Source organism: Mastigoproctus giganteus, chromosome 12, assembly GCF_048544385.1.
Source record: "Mastigoproctus giganteus isolate SK-2022 chromosome 12, ASM4854438v1, whole genome shotgun sequence".
NCBI lineage: Eukaryota > Metazoa > Arthropoda > Arachnida > Uropygi > Thelyphonidae > Mastigoproctus > Mastigoproctus giganteus.
Genome location: NC_143586.1, coordinates 47,092,559 through 47,113,311, shown reverse-complemented (window position 1 = coordinate 47,113,311; position 20,753 = coordinate 47,092,559). Strand labels below are relative to the sequence as shown.

Sequence of the window (20,753 nt, the reverse complement as noted above, 5' to 3'; positions counted from 1 at the left end):
GTGAAAAATAGTTTTCTTTCAAAATTAAAAAAATATATAATAGGTAAATTTTTAAAAAAATTAAAAATGTTTATATTCTGCACAGGGCGGGAGAGAAAAAGTGAGATCCAATGCATTGGTATTACATTACGTATTTTTAAAAACAAAATTATTGTGTGAGGGGTCGAAAGCTAGTGGAGTTTGCTTCCGGTTTTCCAAAATGGAGTTGTTGTTAAATGTGTAGATAAGATGGCGTACGGGAAGTTATACGTATAAGTTGATATTAGGTTACAGGTTTTCCATCTGTTAACATTTTATCATATCTATGGTATTTTTAAGTCTACCTAACAGGTTACTTTGAAGGTAATGATTTGGATTCTGTTTTCATTATACTGATAGCATATTGAGAGTCTGGAACTTTGTCGTACAGATTGCCTAGTTAGGCCTAAAATAACTCTTTATTTGTGTATTAGAATATTTTCGATACAAACATATTTAATGATCAGAAATTAAGTCTAGGTAGTTTCATTTACAAAGTACTGTGATAATGTAAACGGTTTCTTTCCAGTGATTGCTTTCATTATTTCAAAGTGGCGTTATGTGTTTTTGTAACTGACAATTAAGAACATACATTTTAGTCTCACTATTTAGTTTTTTTCGTTTTTGCCCTACAAAGTCAGAATATTCTATTGGGAATCTGTTTGGCTCCAAATTGAATTGTAAGGTAAGAAAAGTTATTACCGTGTGACTTAATATGTTGTTAGAAATCCTTTCCCGGTATAGGGCCACGCGTTTTTATATTCTCTAATGTATATGCTGTAGTGTTTGGTTTTTCAGCGATCGAATGCTGACTTAATTTTGGGCCAGTGGTTTCAGCTCTAGTCCGTTTGCGCCACATTTAAATGTATATTAAATTCAGTTGCCTTTATTACTCAAACTTAATATAAATTATTGAAATTGATATAAAAATTTCCATATAAATGTGTTTTTTCCATATAAATGTTTCGAGAACTATAACCTGTTTATATGCAGTGTTTATAAACAACAGGTTATAGTTCTTATCAGCGTTTAACCCCCCCCCCATATTTCCTATATAATTGAAAGATGTCCTGGTTATACTCCAGATTATGGGTACACCTCTGGAGGAAGTGGCTTCTTTTGCTTGAATCCGACCTGAATTACTGGCGTAAACTAACCTAACCTGTTTTTTTCACTAGCCAAAAATGAAAGTGTAAAAAGCCCACACTTCTTTTGCATGAATCCGTCCCAAATTTGACCATGCCTGCAACACCGTGACAAAGTTTACCCATAATCAGCTGATGGCCTGTATTTCGTACCAAGAAAGGCTTCAGTTCTGCGAATTGAGGTATGTGCTAGACATTTCAAGAAGACTTATAACTCTGAATGGATTGAGTAAGCTAAATGCTGATAGCACCCTTCCTCCTGCTTAGACAACACATATGAGGGGAAATAAATTAAAACTAAGTAAGGATGGTTGCAGGCTAGGTGTATGGAAATTTGCTTTCCATACACCTAGAAATGCAAAGTATTGTTTTTTTTTATTTATATGCTGCATAAACTTGTTTTTCTTGCATCATTATTGGCCACTACTAATACTAATTTCCTATGTATTTCAAAGATATCCTGTATTTTCTGTATATAATGTTGTGTATTTCCAATAATCAAAATTTTATTGTCATCTGAGCAATCTAATGTTAATTTTGATTAATACTGTACAGTACCTGTCTGTTGAGAAACTTGTATTATTATTATTTTAATGTTCATTTGATGTGCTTGAATTGAAATACAGCATGGGTTTGTTAAGGGGGAAGTCTTGTCTGACCAATTTGATTGGATACTATGACGTGATCATAAAGGAACTAGATGCAAAAAATTTTGATATCATATAATTGGATTTCGTGAAAGCTTTTGATACTGTTGCACATGGAAGATTACTATACAAATTGGAGCAATATGGCATTAAGGGCAAGTTGCTACAATGGATAAAAGGATGGTTGAGTGGGAGAAGACAGAGTGGTATTCGTGGACTAATGTTATTAGTGGTTTCCCCCAGGGTTCGGTGTTGGGCCAGTTATTGTTTTGTGTATATTTATCAATGATATTGATGAAGGTATATCAAGCTTAATGTCGAAGTTTGCAGATGGTACAAACGTTGGCAGGGTTGTTAATAACAGTAATGATGGTAAGCTACTGCAACAGGATGTGGAAAAGTTGGGCAGATGGGCTGAGAAGTGGCAACTGAAGTTTAACATTTGAAAATGCATATGGGTAGCAGTAACCCCAGAGAAATGTGCCAACTATGTGGTGTTACACTCAGGGAAGTGGAGAATGAAAGAGCTTTGGGGATAATTGTACAGTCAGATATGAAGTTTTCTGAGCAGTGCAGACAGGCTCCAGAGCAGGTCATGGGTTCTTGTCAATGATTTACAGGAATTTTTCTAGCAGGGATAAGGAGGTGATTATCCCCTTGTATAAGGCCACACCTTGCATACTGTGTACAGGTCTGGAAGTCCCATTTTAGGAATTGTACATTTTAGAACGAGTACAGAGAAGGGCAACAAGACTGGTGAGTGGAACAAAGGGGTGCTCTTATGAAGAAAGGCTGCGAATTGCAGCATCTGGAGACTAGGCATGTGCGAGGTGATCTGATTGAGGTGTATAAGGCCTTGAATGGATTGAGCAGGCTCAATGCTGATGGGATTCTTCCTCTTGCTCAGATTACAAACCATGGGCGCCTCCATAGCCAGGTGGGAAGGAGCAGCAGCGCGTAGCACACGCTTCTTGATTAGACTGGGGTTCGAGCCCGTCACCACCAAATAAGGAGGATGTGGAAAGGTCAGGGAATGACCACCGCATATTCCCGGAGCAATATGGCCTTAGTTGCTAATGCTTCTAAAAACCAAATAACAACAAACAGATTACAAACCTGCAGGGGCATAAACTGAAATTGAGGAAAGACAGTTGTCAAATAGATGTGTAGAAATTTGCCTTTAGCCAACGTGTAGTTGATTGGAACAAACTTCCATCTGTTGTTATGCAAGTTGATAGCTTAAATAAATTCAAGGAAGAAGTGGACAAACATTTGGAGTGAATAGATGGGTGAAATGGGAATTTTTTTTTTTTTGGCCGATGCTGTATAAGCTTGCGCTCTTGCATCATATGCTTCTAGTACTATCACCCATAATTTTCATCTGTGGATACTGCACCTTGTTTTTCTTCAACAGTTTATTCTATTTTTATGTAAGGCTGGTCGAAGTACTGTATCAATGATGCTGATCAAAGATGTAGACTGAAAAGATAAATTTATATTTTCAGTATGCATGAAATAAGATCTTTGTGGATTTTGTTCCTTACTTCTGAAATGTTTTTAGTGGAATGATTAACTTGGAAACACATGAGCAGGGATAAAATTACCCAGCAAATCTTAAAAACAGTACAACTTTACAAATGTGTGGACAGCCTTCCCCAATCATTAGTGTCTTTCAAGAACATTTCCATCTTTAACATACTTGGGAGGGGGGTGGGACTGGAGTTGCCTAGAGAACTTTGATGTAAAAACATGTTTGTTTATTGCCTTGACGAAATTTATTGATAGCACTCATTAATGTTTCAAATTTTAGTTATTTTAGTTATTTTATTCCACATGCTCAATCAGTTACCACTGATTGAGCATGTAGAATAAATCATTTGGAATGCATACAGTTTTGCAATAAAATCATTTTTGCAAGAGAAATGTATGCATGCATTCTTGACAGCTAGGATAAATAAATAAATTTTCCGTTTATACGCCTCTACTTGAAATGGAAGTTCATTTCCTTTCCCATTTATGAATTCATATATTTTCCTTAAAGTGTGAAATCCTGAGTTCTTTTCTAAAACAGTATTGTAGTTTCTTTTTATTGCTTCTCCTATGCTTTCAGTCACAGCTGAAATTGGCAATTTAACATTTTCCATCTATCCAGTTGTGCTGCTCAAAGAAAGTCTCCATTTTTCAAGTTCGGTTATATAACTAGGTAACCAGCTGAAATGGGTCTGGATGAACAATAAATGTTTTTTAGCCAAACAATCAGGAAGCATTGCCTTGGCACTACCAATAGCTGCTGAATGCATACAATCCAAGGAATCAACAATTTTTTTTTTATACATAAATCAAAATTTTTAGCCTAAAAACAATGCTGCTAGTAACCATGTTCCCCACTTGTAAAAACAGGACCAGTTGGGAGAGGAAGAGTGGATAGCATATTTCTGTAAGTGGCTATTTTTGAAGGCACTTTTGACAAAACTTTTTTTATACAAGAAATGTTTGTTAATTTCAATAAAATTCTCCCAAATTGCTTCTGCCAGCCTATGTAAGCCATGACTAAGCCAGTGGTGTGCAAAGTATGGGACGTGACCCCTGTGGGGGTCGTGGGATAAATTAAAGGGGTCATGGCAATTTTTAAATAAAATTAGTTTTTGTGTACACGAAAGACAAAAAAAACCTGTTGTTAAAATTACTTTTTCAATACTGTAAGTGTAGAGACCTTACTACTCGAACGAAGTCTGAGATACGGATACGAATGAACCCTATTAAAAAAAAAATAAATAAATTGCAGCCATTATCAACCCACTGCAGGATGGAAGCCTCCTCAACAATTCATGCTGAGGGAAATGGACCATAATCTGCCACGCTGGTCCAGTGCGGATTGGCAGATCGACCGTATTTAGCAGTCAGGGGCTTGAACCCCGGTCTATTCAAAGAGCGTGTACCACTGCACTCCCGCTTCTGACCACTCGGCTACGGAGGCCTATTGCCAGTCTTTATTTTTTAGGGTGGTTTCACGTGTGATGCAGGCAGCTTTCTTATTGGACTTTTGGATAATATGGCTTAATTTGCTCACTGGCTATGGACACACAGAAAGCAGCTGACTAGTGTGACTTCTCAGTATGTATTAATACTTCTCAGTACTACTCAATTACTGAACTGTAATTCCTCTAGCTCTTAATTTGTGCTTCCTACAGCAAAAATTTCTGAAATTGCTTAAAGACCAGAGGAGAGAATATGCAGTGGCAGTAAATAGCAAGTATGCTGCATGCACGCTGCTTTGTAATTCAGTGCTTTCACATCAACTTGGATGTGTTTTTCATTCTTCTGCTACGTTGTTTTTAAGAAAACAAAAAAAGTACACATTTTTATATATTTTACCATGGACAATTGGGTAATCAGAACAAAACGATCGAGGAGTGACGACAATAATGTTGCTACAGATATATCAGAAACTGAAAGGGTAAGAAATGTATCATGTGAAATTTTGGACACTAACGTTATTTCAAGTGTAGTCAACTTTTCAACGTGATTCCTACAGCTACCACCAATTTCTGGTAGAGAGCCGTCATATTCCAAATGAAAATGAATAGAAAATATCAAGAAGAATTTATGAAGTACACCTTTACTTTACTTAGTGTTGTTGATGATGAGCAAAGTCCTGCGTGCATAACATGTTACGAAAAATTGGCTAATGAAAGCATGAAACCTATTAAATTAAAAAGACACTTGCATACGAAACATCCAGAGATAATGAAAAAAACTGAATCCTAGTTCAAAAGACACGATGATGCCATACAAAGTCCGAAATCTTTCATGAAGAAACACTGCAGTTCCTTGTAAAGCTTTTAGAGCGTCGTTGGAAGTTTCATATTTAATAGGAAAAAAAATTGAAATCACATACTATTGCTGTTCTCCCTGCTGCAATAAAAATGATTTCAATTATGCACGGAGAAAAGTACAGTAACGATTTAAATACCATTCTTCTATCCAGAGACACAGTTATCGTGAATAACATAAAATTCAGTTTATTAAATCGATTGAGAGAAAGTCCAATTTTTTCAATACAGTTAGATGAATTCACAGATATTTAAAACCTTGCTCAACTTATTGCATATGTCAGATACTGTTACAGGGAGATGTTTTGGAGAATTTTTATTTTGCAAAGCTTTGGAAGGAAGGAAGAATGACGGGAGAGATTTTTGATGTTATAAACATTTTCTTTCAAACAAATAGTCTAAAGTGGAACAACTGCTTTGCGATTTGTACTGATGGTGTGGCTGAATTAACAGGATAAAATAAAGGTTTGAAAGGCAAAGTAAAGGAAATTGCTCCAAATATAGTTTTGAATCATTGCATTATACAGTACATAGGGAAGCATTAGTAGCAAATGAAATGCAAAGTGATTTGCACAAAGTTTTGAAAGATGCGATAAGGATGATCAACTTTATTAAACAGTAGAAGCTTAAATAGCAGACTTTCCACAATGCTTTGTAATGAAATTGGATGAAACGCTTCCTTTAGATACGAAAGTGGGGTGGTTGTCCAGTGGTAAAGTGTTGCAACATCTTTTTGACCTTAAACATCAAGTTTTGTTTTTATCTATTGGATAAAAATCGGAACCTTGCTCAATTGTTTACAAATCAAAAATGGCCTGGAAAACTTAGTTCTCTTGCTGATATATTTGAAAAACCTAATGATTTAAATCTTCAAGAACAGGGATCAAATATATTAATACTCAGTGATAAAATAGAAACTTTCAGAGGGAAGCTTAATCTTTGGAAAACTGAATTTTAGTGTAATAATACTGAAATTGAAATGTTCCCATGCTTTTCTAATTTTGTTATAATATTGACATTTTACAATTTAGGGATATCATTGCGACCCAACTAACAATGCTAATTAAGAATTTTTCCAAATGATTTAATGTATCTCCAGAAAAAAAAGTTGTATTGGATTCGCAATCCCTTTGCTTTTGATATTTCTTCATGTCCCAAAATTATTTATTTTATTTGCTGAATTACCATTCAGCAAAAGGAAGATCTCATCTACCTGTCATCTGATGAAGCATTACGTGCTGTTTTCAAGACTACTTGGGAAAATTTTTGGCATTCTTTTCGAGACGAGTATACAGAATTATCGAAATTGGTGATACAAACATTGCTACCCTTTGGGTCTACATATTTATGTGAGAATTGGTTTCTCAAAATTAATAGCTATAATGATAAAACAGCATTCCAGATGTGATCCAGAAGATGCCATGAGATTAGAAATTTAAAACATTGCACAAGATATGGACCAAATATTATCGGTTATCCAGGCTTGTCCTTCTTATTGTTTTGTTTTGTAATTGTTCATTTTTTATTGTTTTGTAATCTTAATTGAAGAATAAGAATTTGATTTGTTGTTTTTGCTGTATTCAATTAAAATATTAAACAATTATTTTAATGTGTAAATTAAAAAAGGAAACAATTTTTTTATTCCTTTCTCAGTACTCGAATAAAATTTTCTACTACATAATTTATAAAATGCCATTTTTCTTCTAAAAAAATCTGGTCATCCTACCTCGGGATTTACATTGAGGGGTTGCATTAATTTTATATTTAATACAGGCCAGTGAAATAAGTTTGCGTGCCACTGGGCTAAGCAAGTAATGGATCGCATTTGGATAGAAAACTTATAATGCAGAAGCAGCTTTTACCATATACGGAGCAGTGCCACTAACAGAAATGCAGATGCTTTCACTATGGGTTGATTCTGGCCATAATCATTTCAAAATCTTGCTATTGTAGAGTAATTCACTTTTTTGAGGGCCTTACATGCAAGTAAATACATTCACAATGGTTCTGAATATAATTTTCCACATGTAAAATGTGTAATGGTAGTGGCCACAAATATCTGCAGTTTCATCAACAGACATCCAAATGTAGTTTTCTCCAATATCTTGACAAATTTCATGAATAATGTTGCATAAATAGCGTTAATGTAATTCTCTCTCACGGTAGATTCATCTGGAATATTTTTTCAAAAATTGCTTGAAGACTCAATTGTTTAACTTATTGAAAGGGATATTGCTGCTTACCAGAGCAAGACAAATCCTTTGAAAATCACTTTTCTCTTCTTTTGAAGTACATGACTTGGTTAAAAGTGACTGCAGTGGAGGCACACTGGTTAAAGAAGCACTGCAGGATCATCTAGACAAGACTGCAGTTAGTTCAGACACAGCATGGGTTTGTTAAGTGGAAGTCTTGTCTGACAAATTTGATTGGATACTATGATGTGGTCATAAAGGAACTGGATGCAAAAAAATAATTTTGATATCATATGATATCATAGTGGATTTTAGAAAAGCTTTTGATGCTGTTGCACACGGAAAACTACTGTACAAATTGGAGCAGTGTGGCATTAAGGGCAAATTTCTGCTTTGGATAAAGGGATGGTTGAGTGGGAGAAGACAGAGTGGTAATCAATGGACACTGCTCTTCGTGGACTATTGTTAATAGAGTCCCTGAGGGTTTGACGTCGGGCCCATTGTTGTTTCTGTATTTATTAATGATATTGATGAAGGGCTTAATGTCCAAGTTTGCAGGCGATATGAAGGTTGGCAGGGTTGTTAATGACACTAATAAAAGTATACTACTACAACAGGAACTAGAAAAATTGAGCAGATGGGCTGAGAGGTGGCAACTGAAGTTTAGCATTGACAAATGTAAAGTGCTGTATTTGAGTAGCAGTAACTCCAGAGTAACATATCCACTGTGTGGTACTACACTCAGGGTAGTGGAGAATGAAAAAGACCTGGGGGTAATTGTGCAGTCAGATATGAAGTTTTCTGAGCAGTGCAGACAGGCTGCAAGAGTAGCTCATGGTGTCCTGTCAATGATATACAGGAATTTTGCTAGTAGAGAAAAGGTGATTATCCCTTTGTATAAGGCAATGGTCAGGCCATGCCTTGAGTACTGCGTACAGATCTGGAGCCATCATTTTAGCATTAGCATTAGTAGAGGCATATGATGCAAGAAAGCAAGCTTATGCAGCATCAGCCAGAAAAAAAAAAAAAACCCTTCCACTTCACCCCTCCGTTCGCTTGAAATACCTGTCCAGCTGAGCCTTAAAATTTTAGGAAAGATGTAGAGTTGCTTGAGCATGTACAGTGAAGGGCAACAAGATTGATGAGGTGAATGAAGGGGTTCTCTTACCAAGAAAAGCTTAGGACACCTGTGAGGTGATCTGATTGAGATGTACAAGGCCTTGAATGGGTTGAACATGCTAAATTCTGATGGGATTCTTCCGCTTGCTTAGATTAATCACCTGAGGAGACATATTCAAATTGAGGAAAGACATTTGTAAAATAGATGTGCAGAAAATTTGCCTTTAGCCAGCAGGTGTTTGATTGTTGGAACAAACTCCACCTGTTGTAGAAGTTGACAGCCTTAAATAAATTTAAGGCAGAACTAAACAAACATTTGGAGTGAATGGATGGGTGAAATGGGAGGTTTCTTTCTTTTTTTTTTTTTTTTTTTTGGCTGATGCTGTATAAGCTTGCTTTCTTATCATATGCCTCTGCTAATGCTAATGTTTTCACATGGTTGATCTAGAATTTTTCCTTGCATGGAATGCTCTTTTTGCTAACAACACAGAACACAATGCTATCCATAATAAAATCTTTTTTGTAATTGGCAATTCAGGATTCCATACCAAGTTTTGTAACAGATTTGATTTTTGGCATGTTTAACAAAAACATTTCATCTGATGTAGTCAATAGCATGAGAACGAATAGCAAAATATCGTTAAAACTGTGGGGTATTTATGTGTTTTCTTTTTCTTTCATTTGCTTGCACTATTTTCTCAATTCACACATTATCCTCTCTTTCTGGGACCCTTTTCCCACAGCATTACCGATTGTTTTTTTATCTCTGCCTGCTGTGCAACACTAGTCAGTGTCCCCTTTTGTCCGTCATTGTCGATGCATCACCACTGCTCTTCCACAACTCTACAGGGTGTCTCAAAAATATTGGTACAAACGTTTAGAGGAGGTTGGTAACATCTAAAGGAATGTGAATCACATAGGAACCCATAACCGGAAACATCACCGTAAGTCGGTACACGGCGCTGTTCATCAGTTCGCGAGAGGGAAAATTTCTGGTTTACTCATTCAAGCAGTAGTCGCCGCACGAAGAGCATGCATTGATATACGAACTGTGAGCTGGCAGACATGCACCTAGTGTATGGATTAGCAGAGGGCAATGGACGAGCCACTCAATGAATTTACGGAGAACGCTTCCCAGACAGCATGTACTGGACCACCGTTTGTTTGCGCGTGTGCATCAAAATTTGTGCGATTATGGGTCATTTAGAGATAACAGGAGTAGTGCGGGCAGACCACGTTCGACGCGAACTCCAGCCATGGAAGAAAGTGTGTTGATTGCCGTCCAGAATAATCCTACTACCAGCACACATGCCGTTGCCTCTGCCTTAGGAGTGTCTCGTTGCAGTGTACAGCATGTCTGGCATGACGATTCCTTACACCCCTTTCATCTCCATAGGGTTCAGCTACTGCTCCCCCAAGATCATCCTGCATGTGTGGCTTTTGCGCAGTGGTTTCTCCAAGAAAGTGTTCAAGACTTGAATTTTCCAGCCTATGTTTTGGTCACGGATGAGGCTTATTTCACTCGGGAAGGCTTATTCAATCAGCACAATGCTCATGTGTGGGTTCACGACAACCCACATGGTGTGCACCCCCATGCGGCACAACATCGCAATAAATGTGTGGGCAGGTATGGTCGGTGACTGCTTAGTCGGCCCATACCTGTTACCATCCCGCATGAACTCTGCTAAATATCGGATCTTTCTTGAACAAGTTCTACCAGGGTTACTTGACGATGTTCCAGCAAATGTGAGACGCAATATTTGGTTTCAACATGACGGGGCGTCTGCCCATTATGGAAGGTGTGTTCGTGACCATTTCAACAGGCGTTTTGGGTGTTGATGGATTGGCCGTGGTCGACCCGTTGCCTGGCCCCCACACTCACCTGATTTATCAAGCCTTGATTTCTTTCTGTGGGGGGCCCTCAAATCTATCGTGTATGACTCGCCTGTGGAGACGGAAATGGATTTCGTGGCGAGACTCATCTGCGCTGCTGCTACTATCAAAGAAACTCCAGGTGTGTTCGACCGTGTCCGCCAATCCATTCTGCGTCAGTGTCACGTATGCATCGCGTCTCATGGTGGAACCTTCAAGCATCTGTTGTAATGTGATGAAATGCATCCATCTCGTACTCCATTGTTAATATTATGTCAAATAAATGTTTGCCACTAATTACTGTGTTGTGTCATTTCTGCTTCTTGTGCCTCTGCTACTACTTTCCCGTGACATTACCGGTTATGGGTTCCTATGCGATTCACATTCCTTTAGATGTTACCTACCTCCCTCAAACGTTTGTACCAATATTTTTGAGACACCCTGTAGAACAAAGTTTTGCCACTTGAAACCTCTCCATCTACCAGATTTCCACTCTGTGATGTGATAGTGTAGCAGAGGTTTTTGCATCTTTATTGTCCATATCAATCATAGCATATTTATGTTATGATCTGAAATTGCTCAGTCTCTTTCATCTTGTTTTCGCTATTTTCATATAATATCTAGTACTTCTCATGCTTGAAGCTCTTCAAATGGTAGCATTTGGTCCAGCGGTTATAACTCTTGTGTTCTGCATGGCATGGTTTACTCTTGAAGTGTAGGCGCCTCCGTATCCAGGTGGGAAGGAGCAGCAGTAAGTAGCACACGCTTCTTGATTAGACCGGGGTTCGAGCCCATCACCACCAAATACGGAGGATGCGGAAAGGTCAGGGAATGACCACTGCATATCACCGGAGCAATATGGCCTTAGTTGCTAATGCTCCTAAAAAAAAAAAAACCAAATAACTCTTGAAGTGCTTATTTTTCCTTTCTCCTTTAAACTTGCTCCTATTACCTACTCTCTGCTGGCAGCACTTCCTCAACAGGAAGTGCTGCCAGCAGAGAGTAGTTTTTTTTTGGCTGGTGCAGCATAAGCCACAGGCTTCCTTGCACCATACAGCTAATAATAATATATGTTATATGCATTAACGACTACAATGGCCACAATATGCAGTTGCATATAATCTGAAGTCTAGTGATAATGTTGCTAATTATACATTTTTAATCAAGCTCAAGGGTATAGAAATAAACATGCTTGAGTAATAACTATGGTTTAAGTTCATGCAACTACAAAATATGATGTTCTTGTATTTTCCCTTTCTTGTGAAATCCTCTGACCTTCTATGGCATCTTAGAGTATAAATTATTTCTCCCTTTGTTGCTAGTATTACGAAGATATAAGAAATCAAAACTGGGGATATAAATAAGAATTTTAGAAAAAGCAAGGCAAAATTTGGAAAAATTTGCAAAGATGGCATATTGAAAATGTGGGACAATCCTTCCAAATTTCACCTTACTTTAGTAGTATGTTTTTAACTGGGAAGAGCAGAACCTGTTGCTATGCCTCATCCATGTTGGTCCAATGCATCATTCCATTACGTGTCTTTGCATATGTCTGTGTCTGTGGGCGCCTCCGTAGCCAGGTGGGAAGGAGCAGTAGTGCATATCATATGCTTCTTGATTAGACTGGGGTTTGAGCCCGTCACCACCAAATACGGAAGATGCAGAAAGGTCAGGGAATGACCACTGCATATCCTGGAGCAACATGGCCTTGGTTGCTAATGCTCCTAAAAAAAAAAAAAAACCAAACAACAACATATGTCTGTTATACTGCACTATCATTTGACTGATTGTGGCTTATATGGCCGACCGGGCTAGCTAGGTGGGTAAAGTGCCCACCTGTTTGAATTGTGGGTTTGAATCCCGCCTCGGGCTTGGATCACAGTAAAATGCAAAAACTTTGGGAGGTGCATTATGGCCACAGAAGCTGATGCGCTAACAGAAAGAAAAAAAAGTGGCTTATATGTTACTGTTTTCACTCTCTCTCAGCCACTCATACCAACAGGCTAGTCTCTGACTAGGACTGCTGTTGACTTGATATTTTGTTGTCATTGGATTAGTGTTGGTACACTCTAGGCCAGTGGTTTCCAACCTTTTTTTAATAACGGCACCCTTAAATAATTTATTTTATTTTGTGGCACCCCTACTCTATATATATATATATATATATATATATATATAAAATATTAAAAATATGAATGTTATATGATATTTATTACAATAATATAATTATAAAAATTACATTTCATAATACAAATTATATATATACACAGTATATAATTTTATTCTTTATATAGAGGTACTAAGTAAACATCAATTATAGATGACCACAAAATTAAAAAGATACTGTACACCTTTTTATAATGAAATAAACATATAAATTAAAAAATAAGTTTTAAGTAACTCAAACCCAAATTATGTGGCACCCCAGTTGAAAACCACTGCTCTAGGCCCTGTTACATGTTGTGTTATACTTGTATTGGAATGTATGGTGCCAACTATTGTACTTTGCTCAAAGTTACTTAAGTTGCAGTGTTGGTCCATTCTTTTGCTGAATTGTGTTATGTGCATGCTATCCTTTTGTTTCTGTTTCCCATCTTTATTTAGTGTTAGTATTGGAAGAATGATGCAAAGAAGCAAGGCTTATGTGGCATCAGCAAAAAAAATAGAGGGTTAAATTTTTTTTTGTGCCCACTTCATTTGTCCATTCTTTTTAATAATTTGTAAATTTTTTTATAAAATTTGTTTAACAACCTTCCATTTCCAAAACACTAGGCAAAAGTTTATTCCAACACTCAAGTGGGCCTTAAGGCAAATTTTTACACGTGTATTCTGTAACTATCCTTCTTCAATTTAAATGTATTCCTTTGTGTGTATATTATCAGAGGAGTAAAAATGCTGTTGGTATTTACTTTACTCAACCCTTTTAAAGCCTTAAACACTTAATTTAAGTCACCATGCAGATGCCTGGTTTCCAGCTGCTGCAATTTACAGAGCATTATAGCCATAGTAGCTTATGTGCCATTAAACTCTCATAACAACAATAGCAATTTACAGAACCCCGGTATTTCTTTGGATAAGAATATTTTTTGTGCCCTCCAACTAATCTTTTACTCTTCTGCACCTTTTCCATCAGATCTATGTCCTTGCTTTATTCTGCAAGGACATAGATCTGCTTAAAATATCTTTACCTCATCCTGTCAAATTCATCTGTTACCTCTATCGTTCTCTTAACTCTGTTAGTCATCCTGAACTCTTTGACTTCCTTCCTTTGAAACTCTACTTTCTCCAGTCTAACTTTCCTTGCAGTGAGGTAATTTTCTGTGATGATTTTAATGTTCAGCTGTACTTACTGGTGGCCACAAGTGGTCAAACCACTTCAAGCTTCCAGGAAGCAAATCCCTGACAATCTCCATCTCTAGAGCAAAGCCCTGGCAGTCCGTATTTCTTCCATCATGTAGTATAAGTGATGTCTTTTGTGGTTATGGACATCACAGCAAGATCTAGCATTCCTTACATTTTGTGGCTACATCTCTAAAATAGTTTTCACAGGCCTGGCACCAACTAAATAATTCAAGAAACCAAACCCACTGGAAACTCTTTAGGAGGCATCTGGATCAGCTGGTGTTTAATCTCTCCACTTCTGCTCTGCTAGCTAGTGACAGAGAGAGAGAGAGAGAGAGAGAGTCTGAATAGTGACTATGCAGGAAGCATAGCTGAGGCCATGTTATGTCAAGGATCTGGTTATATTATTGCCATATCCAAAAATTTCATTAATTCATACAACATGCTCCACTCTACTTTTACTTTACTGAATGTATTATGAATAGTCAAATTTATAGGACAGAGTTGTATATGAAAAGATCTAAACCTCCCAAAAACTTTTTCATTCATTTCACAATTATATGTAGTCTTAGTTTTCCGGTCCCAGTAATGTTCATTTCCATCTACAGTCTTCCAAACCCCACTTACTTTTCCTGATAGAATCTCGGTTATCAGTTGCTTCACTCACCACTCATTTCAGGTTCCTAATTATTCACTTTGGTTCCTCTCACTTCAAAGGCAGCATTTGTGCATATGTCTGTGTGATGTTCCTTGTCATAGGCATCCAAATTTGGAATCTCCTCTTTTCGATCTCCTTTAGCTTAAAATATCTCTACTCATACTGTGAACTTCATCTGTTGCACCATCAGTCTCCTAACATTTTCTCCAATCTTACTTTCCTTGGTGACTTTGATGTCCACAACTTCAGTTGGTTTCCGTTTTCTAGTGAAAGCCAGCTGGAGTTGTAATGCAGAGGCATTTGCGATTACTAATGGCCTCACTCAGCTTGTTCATTTACCTTCCAGAATACCAGACAATCCTAACCACACACCCAGCACTTTGGTCTTTTTATTACAAACAACCTCTCAAAGTACATGGTCAATGTTAGTGGTCTTTAGCTTACAAATTGGTGATTGTCTCTTCTCTAATATAGCTTCTCTCTCATGGTTATTCTGAGCCTCATGTTGTTTGGCAATACAAGAATACAAAATGGATCTGTGAGACTTCTCTTCTTTTCTTAATTTGATTACCATTTTAAATCTTCTAATCCCAACATTTGCTCAGATTGTGTCAGTGAAATTATTCTTATGGGGATGAAATTTATTCCATGTTCTGCCTTAAAACTCCATCCTTTATCTAAACCTTGGTTTTTCAGTAAATATGCCAAGGCTGTTCAAATTAAGAAGGTTGCATGTTGCCATTAGCTGGCATCCAAATCTTCAGCTTCATTTTCTGCTCATGCTAAAGTTATTAATTGTTACAAATTTGATTTTAAGCAGGCTAAGAGTAGAAAACTTACTTCTTGCCCAAATGGTAGCATTTGGGCAAGAAGTAAGTTTTCTACTCTTAACCTTCTGGTCTTTTTTTCAAAGCTGCTGGCTGCAACCTTTGTCTATCTATAGCCTCATCCCTAGAACCTGATGGTTTTATTTCATCCTCAGTTAAAGTTAAAGCCAACTTAATAGCATCCTACTTTTCTTCTAATTGTTGTATTGATGATTTTGGTAAACCTCCTCCAGCCATACCTATTCACTCCACTCAGTGCCTCCTGTGTTCATCTGACAGAAGGATGTTAGAAGAATGTTGAACATTCTTGATATCAAGAAAGCTCCAGGTCCTGATGGCATTTCTCTACTTGTTCTCAAAGCTTGTGCTCCCAATCTGTGTCACCTTTTACACTTTCTTATTCTACTGGTATTTTTCCTTCTACTTGAAAATTGGTTCATATCCAGCCAGTCCTGTATAATTATTGCTCTATTGCACTTACCTCTACTCTTTCTAAAGCAGTGCAGAAATCTATCAACCACCAACTTTTAAACTACGTTGAACCTTTCCATCTAATCAAAAGGCCTATATGGATTCCTTCAACGTTGATCTGCTGGTGTTATATTGGCTTATGTTACTCATCTATGGAAAAATTTGATGGAAGAGTTTGGCAAAACTCAAGCAGTTGCCCTTGGCATTTCTAAGGCTTTTTTTAATGTGTTTGGCATAAAGATCTTTTAAACAGGCTCCCTTCTTATGGATTGTAGACTGTTTTTTGTTGTTAGATTTCTAGGTTTCTCTCTGACTGCTCGCTGCAGGTTGATGGCCAGTGTTCCCCAAGGCTCAGTTCTTTCTCCCACTTTTTTCTCATATATTAATGACCTTTTTCCACTGACCAGAAACCCTATCTGTATTTTCAAAGAAGATAGCATGTTGTATTTAATCTTCCAGTTTGAGAAACCCCCTGCACAAACAGCTTTATCTTCTCGAGTGTCCGCCACCGATTCCTTAAATGCTGATATTAGTTAATTTCAATTTTTCTAAAACTCAGTCCTGTCGCGTATCTTGCAAAAAGGCATCTACTGCTCCTATGCTTATCTTCAATGACACTTAGATCTCTAGACAAGGACACGCATCTCTATTAGGGATTTATCCTGACTTCTACTCTCACTGGCATAAGCACATCATAGGTTTTGCTTTTCTTTGGAACAGCTACTAACTCTGCTCAAATGCACCCTACTGTGAAATATTCCTACATCTTCTCCCCCCCCCAACAACCTTTTTCAAGGTTTCTGGACCACCACTTGGTTTATTGGAGGCTTGAAGTGGTGAAACCCGTGTTTAGTCTTTAGAACAAAGTTTCGGCAGCATCCCCCCATACTTCTCCTTCAACCCATGCACGGTACTAAGTACTATAGGTTTTGATACCTTTCGTGTTTGGGGTTTTCATAAAAAAAAAAAAAAAAAAAACTATTCAAAAGAGGGCAGCCAGGTTAATTAATGACCCATCTCCTACAACATCTCTCCATTTTCCGTCTCATAGATGCTTAGTTTCTGCTACATGGCTTTTCTATGGATACTTCCATGGGCGATGGTCTGAATTGGAATCAGTATTCCCCTCACTCTATTCCAAACCAGTCATCATCCATTTACTCTCAACTCCAAATTCACAGAATCAACTTTTCTTCTACCTTGTTTATTTGTTCTACTTCTGTTTTGTGGAATAACCTTCCTTCACAGGTATTTCCCAAAATTTAGTATACAGAAATTCAAGTGATGTCAGCAAGTGTCTTGCTATCATCTGCAAACCTGCACTAATGGACTTATTAATTCTAGAAATTTTTAAAAATTAGTAAATTTTACTTGTAATCATTGTTTTACTACATTCATTTTGAATTAAATGTTTATTTTGTTTTGAAAGAAAAAATCTCATATTTGTTGCAGTTTAACAGATCTCTTTTTAAAAATAACATAAAAACAAGAATGGAATACAAAATGTTTATTAATAAATAAATGGGGACAATCATAAAATATCTTAACTTAGCAATTAACTGTAAAAGTTTATTTATATTAATCTTTTGTTTGGAAGCCTTTTGCCTTTAAAACAGTTTTGATCTGTTGGCCATAAAATTTAATAAAAGTAGTTCTCAGGTATTGTGCCATTTAATTGTGAAACACCACCTTTGAGAGAGAAAGAGAGAGAGAGAGAGAGAGAGAGAGAGAGAGAGAGAGAGAGAGAGACAGACAGACAGACAGACAGACAGACAGACAGACAGACTAAAATGCATAAAAAACTTTTGGTATATTTGATTTTAATGAAATTTGGAATGGTTCCATAAATCTTCCTAAAAATGTGAAATATAAAATTATATAGCATGTTCACTAGAAGTGGATTTTTTCATGTGGGTGGATAGATGGTTGTGCTAAATTGTGAATGTACCTAAAAGTAGACAGAAAACCTCATTATTCACAGTTGGATTTGATACTATATGTTGATGAGGGGTATTTATATGTACAACATACAGAATTCATCTGTCTCTGCCATGTATTACATAATTTGTTACCAAACTGATTAAAACATTTGAGTTCTGCGGCCATGCCACATTACTAAAGTGTTTGAATTAAGTCACAAGTGATTATATATCTCATCCAGTTATGTAACTTGACTAAGTTAGACCCTTTAAAGCATTTGTGCACAAAGAGTGGACCAGATGCTTGGAGGCATGAAACCATGATTTTATGCACAGGTTGAATGAAGCAACCAAAAATTTCACAAGTGTGGGGGAATTAATGGAACATAACATTTATCAAGTCATTCATGAAATTTGGAACAAGCAAAAACCCATTATGGCAATGAGGATGACATACTCTTTGTAACTAGAAAGTGAAACTTCAGACAAAACATTAGTAATGATGAGTTTTTTGGAATTTTACAGCAGTTAAAAGCTTCGTTGTACACTGACTTTTTATTTAGTAAGTACAGCAGACTCTCCATTAACTGGGATGGGATTAACCGGGACACTTCAAGACTCCAAATAAAAAAATAAAAATAAAAAAATCAACCAGAAATCAAAAAAAAAAAATTCAAGTAATAACTAGAATAGGTATAAACAGATATTTTGCAAGTCTTAAATAAGCGACAAGCGGCATAAGTTGTCATTGGGAGATTAGTGTACCTATTATCTTATAATCCCTGCTGTCTTCACACCCGCCGCACAAAAAAAAAGAAAGAAAAAAAGAGAGACCAAATGTTTAGTTTGTTTTAGTGCGTCATGTCAATTGTTGTGATCCATTGCAGCACAAAAGGACAAATTTTGTTTCGTTATTTATATCAGGGATGTCGGAATTTTTTTTATAGTATTTTTTTTTTTTTTTGTTTTGTTTTAGAAATCGCGAAAATGATTGGTAAACGCAAAAGAGTTGCGTTTTCAGTTAAACAAAAACTTGAAATTATTCAAAAGTTTGAAAACGGTGCATCTGTTAAATCTCTTAAGGAATCATTATAATAAGGATGTATCAAAATGGCTGAACATTGACAAGTATTGCGCGGAATTCAGATTAGTCAATAATAATATAGTAGCAATATGTTATTAGTCATTCCCGAGTTACGTAAAACTCGAAGTAAGAAGTCCTGGAACATATCTCTTACATATGTCGGAGACTTTTGAATTTTTGGATTAACCGGGAAATTGATTATCCGGGATTTGTTTTTACAATCTATCCGGGAAAATCGAGAGTCTACTGTACTTTTGAATTTGTCTTTCATTTACGGTAAGCGCAGGTTATAGTGATCACATTTGCAAATTGAATTTTAATTCTAATAAACAGTGATTCTAATAACCAGTTAGAAAATTAAAATTAATTTATACTTACGTCATCATCAGCCATTTTCAATCCACTGCAGGATGAAGGCCTCTCCAGCAACTTTCCAGTTCCTTCTGTTTTGCACAATGGCCATCCATTTACTACCCACAAACTCATGAATTTCATCTATCCATCTCCACCGTTGTCTTCCAGGTTTTCTTCTAGCACCTCTTGGGTACCATTCTGTTATTTTCTTAGTCCATCTGTCATGTCTTCGAACTATGTGTCCTGCCCAAGACCATTTTAGTTTTGATAAGAATGTCCTTTACTTGAGTTTGCTGCCTAATCCATGTGTTTCTCTTCTTATCTAACAGTCTGATTCCCAATATAATTCGTTCCATTCTTCGCTGTGTAGTTCTCAGCTTCTCTTCCATTCTTTTGGTGAGTGCCCAAGTTTCACTTCCATAAGTCATGGTGAGGAGTATACATTGGTTCATTATTTTAAATTTCAGACAAACTGGGATATTGCTCCTCATTATGTGACTATATTTCCTAAATGCTATTCATCCAAAATTTATTCTTCTCTTGACTTCCAGCCATTTATCATTATTACAGCTAATAACTTGTCCCAGATAAGTATATGACTCCACCTTTTCAATTACTGCTCCTTCAATCATTATATCCCTTTCTGTGGCATACTTGTTCATTATTACTTTTGTTTTAGCCATATTCATCTTTAGTCCAAAATCCATACTAACTTTGCATAACTGATTAAGATTTCCCTCTAATTCTTTGAGATCGTGGCTTATGACCACAATGTCATCTGCAAATCGTAAATGGTTTAGGTACTCTCCATTTAGATTGACTCCTTTCTGCGACCAGTCTAATCTTCTGAAAGCTTCCTCAAGGGCAGCAGTAAATAACTTTGGAGATATTGTCTCTCCTTGTCGAACTCCTTTCTCAACTTTAAATTTGCTACTGTCTTTATCTAGTCTAATAAAGGAGGTAGAGTTCTCATATATTTTGTTCAAAATCATAATATATGGGGTATCTGTGCCTTGTCTTTCCAGTTCCCGAACCATTGCCTTATGTTGTATGGAGTCAAATGCCTTTTCATAATCCACAAATGCCAGGCATAATGGTGTTTTATATTCATTTGCTTTCTCCATTAGCTGTGATATTACATGAAGGTGATCCATAGTTGAGAATCCTGTCCTAAAGCCAGCTTGCTCTTTCGATTGATTCTCATCAAGTATTCTTTCTAATCTGCTAGTAATGACCCTTGTAAAAAACTTGTAGATGTGGGATAACAAGCTA

The 20,753-nt window shown here is 36.7% G+C and overlaps 1 protein-coding gene across 1 annotated transcript in view; it reads left to right on the top strand.

Annotated features, from left to right (window-relative positions):
* The first annotated feature begins 210 nt into the window (after nt 1-210).
* Nucleotides 211-20,753, top strand: part of LOC150077014 (suppressor of cytokine signaling 5-like) — a 28,840-nt gene continuing 8,297 nt past the window's right edge. The window contains exon 1 of the mRNA XM_090386013.1: nt 211-342. The gene's annotated coding sequence lies outside the window, so the exon portion shown is untranslated. The remainder of the gene's footprint in view (nt 343-20,753) is intronic.